The sequence below is a fragment of the Eriocheir sinensis genome, chromosome 30 (assembly GCF_024679095.1).
Source record: "Eriocheir sinensis breed Jianghai 21 chromosome 30, ASM2467909v1, whole genome shotgun sequence".
Lineage (NCBI taxonomy): Eukaryota > Metazoa > Arthropoda > Malacostraca > Decapoda > Varunidae > Eriocheir > Eriocheir sinensis.
The window spans coordinates 8276429-8279380 of record NC_066538.1 but is presented as its reverse complement, the minus strand read 5'-3'; the positions used below and the strand labels follow the sequence as shown (position 1 = coordinate 8279380).

Here is a 2952-nt window from a genome sequence, read left to right as displayed (position 1 = left end):
TGTGTGTGTGTGTGTGTGTGTGTGTGTGTGTGTGTGTGTGTGTGTTTAGCTTTCTCTCCCGCTTGTTTCAAAATGTAATCTGATTGTAATTTGATTGTTTGCTTTGTTTCTTCTTTCGTAGTCTTTGTCCACCTTATCTCTCTCTCTCTCTCTCTCTCTCTCTCTCTCTCTCTCTCTCTCTCTCTCTCTCTCTCGCTTGCTCACCTGGCCTTGTGATAGGAGGCACAATGCACCTTGTTTACCTGTAATTAGTGTATTGTTCCTCTGCTTCCTGGTCTGACTTACCTGCGTGGGTGGAGGAGGAGGAGGAGGAGGAGGAGGAGGGATAGTGCTTGTGAAGTATAAAGATGTTACTTTTATTATTATTATTGTTGTTATTATTATTATTATTATTATTATTATTATTATTATTATTATTATTATTATTATTATTATTATTATTATTATTATTGTCTATTTTTTTTATTATTATTATTATTATTATTATTATTATTAGTAGTAGTAGTAGCAGTAAAAGAGTGAAAGTGATGAATATATTAACATTGATAATAATAATAATAATAATGATAATAGTAATAATAATAATAATAATAAGAAGAAGAATGAAAATATATCGATAACAAAAATTGAAGAAGAAAGAGAAGAAGAAAAAAAAAGAAAATGAAGAAGAAGAAGAAGAAGAAGAAGAAGGAGAAGAAGAAGAAGAAGAAGAAGAAGAAGAAGAAGAAGAAGAAGAAGAAGAAGAAGAAGAAGAAAACCAAACAAAATTAAGAGGTCAAGCAAGCTGTGTAATAAAAAAGTAGGAAAAAAAGGAAAGGAGGAGGTGGGGAAGGAGGAGGAGGAGGAGGAGGAGGAGGAAGAAGAGGAGGAGGAGAAGGAGGAGGAGACACTTGTGGGCACTGAAGTGGGAGGAAGAGATGAAAGGAGGCGAAGGAAAGGGGCTCGGAAGGGAGAGTAAGAGGAGGAGGAGTAGGAGGATGTGAAGGTGGAGGAAAGAAGGAAGGGAGGTAGGAGGGAGGAGGGAAGGCGTGTCAGTGTTGAGTGAGGAGTCGTGGAGGGAAGTGCTCGCCCGCGAAGGAGATTGGAGGAGACTTAACTCATCTCCCTCCTCCTCCCCTTCCCCCTCCTCCACCCTCCTCCTTGCCTCCCTCCGCCTGTCATTTGGAAAGCGTGTGTATGGAGGGAATCGCGGTCAAGTTATTGCTGGAGGTGAAAGCTAATACTCGGAGGTCATACTCGGAGTGCTTAGGTCATCCTCGAAGTGCTTAGGTCATCCTCGGAGTGGTGAGCTCGCCCTTGAATGCATATGGAGGCTGGAAAGTCGTCTATGAATTTGTGATGTCGGACTGTTGAGTGTCATTAAGTCCTTCCCCAAGTGCTTAGGTCATCCTCGGAGTGCTTAGGTCATCCTCGAAGTGGTGATCTCGCCCTTGAATGCATCTGGAGGCTGGAAAGTCGTCTATGAATTTGTGACGTCGGACTTGAACTTTTGAGTGTCATTAAGTCCTCCCCCAAGAGCTTAGGCCCTCCCCAAGTGATTAGGTCATCCTCGAAGTGGTGAGCTCGCCCTTGGGTGGTTCTGGAGGTTGGAAAAGCATTTGTGAAGTATTGAGGTTGGTCTTGAGACGCTGAGTGTTGGTAGGTCCTCCTCCTTCTCGAGGTTGGAAAAGCATTTGTGAAGTGTTGAGGTTGGTCTTGAGACGCTGAGTGTTAGTAGGTTCTCCTCCAAGTGCTTACGTGATCCTCGAAGTGGCTAGCTCGTTCTTAAAGCGTCCTCGAGGCTGGAAAGAGGTTTATAAAGTTGTATGGTCGGCCTTGAAGCGTTTACCTCGTCCTTGAACCCCTTACGTCACCTTCGAAGTGATTTGGTTGTTACTGAAGGATCTAAGTTGTCCTTCAAGGTGCCAGGTCGTCTTCAAAGCGTTCAGGTCATCCTCGAACAGCATTAAGTCGTCCTTGCTGTGCTTAAGTTGGTCTCGAAGTGCTACCCAAGTGAACCTGGAAACTATTTGCTTGTTCTCGAGGACTTGTTCTGTTTCGAAGTTCCTGTTCCGTCCTCCGTGTGTGGTTCTCAAGAGTTCCTACAAGTCGTCCTCGAAGTGCTTCTAACCCGTCTTCCAAGGATCAGGTCGTCTTTAAGTGTCTCAGAAGTCATCCTCGATCCTGTCATCTCTTCGTCATGTTATTTTAGGTCACCCTCGGAAAAACGTCATACTGCAAGGGTTATCAAAAGTTACTCCTTGGAATCATCTCTCCTTCCACGTGTAAAGATAAATAGATAGATAGATAAATGACAGCTATACTAAGAAGACTCAAACATCGAAACAATAGATGATTCAAGACCCTAACAAGAACAAAAACAAATGAAGATCGTTAAGTAAGATACGTGAGGACTGTTACCAAAAAAAAACAAATGACAATCGCTACATCGAGCAAGACAATAACAAGATCGAACAAAAACGAATGAAGATCGCTCGCAACAATAGACGAAGTGAATGTTGTGACGCAAAAAAGTGATAGTAACAAGGTGACAATTGAGGATCATTAGAAAAGGAAATTAAGACCACAATAAAAAGATAATTGAGAAGAGTAACCGAAAAAGTAGCCAAGGAAAATATTAATAAAAGTAAACATGGACATTGAAGTCAAAGAAAGATGAACATTGCATCAAAAAGATAAAAATGAAAATAGCAAATAAAAATATATAAAACAGAAAACAGGCAAAAATTTCTACAGACAGACAAATAGAAAAAAGTTATTGATAAAGAAAGGATTGCAATAAAAATAGAAGATAAAGTTATTAATAAATAAAGAAAGAAAGATTGCAATAAAAGGTTGAATAGAAAAAAAGGTAGAGGAAAACTTGAATGCAAATAAAGAATAGAAGAAAAAAAACATAACAAACACTAAAAAAAAGAAAAGAAGACAGAGCCATACATAGAGACAAAAAGA

General features: G+C 40.1%; 1 long non-coding RNA gene across 1 annotated transcript; it reads left to right on the top strand.

Annotated features, from left to right (window-relative positions):
• The first annotated feature begins 524 nt into the window (after positions 1-524).
• LOC127005546 (uncharacterized) lies at positions 525-2952 on the top strand. Its single transcript, XR_007758705.1, has 2 exons — positions 525-1613; positions 1689-2952. It is a non-coding gene; the product is annotated as an uncharacterized LOC127005546 (long non-coding RNA).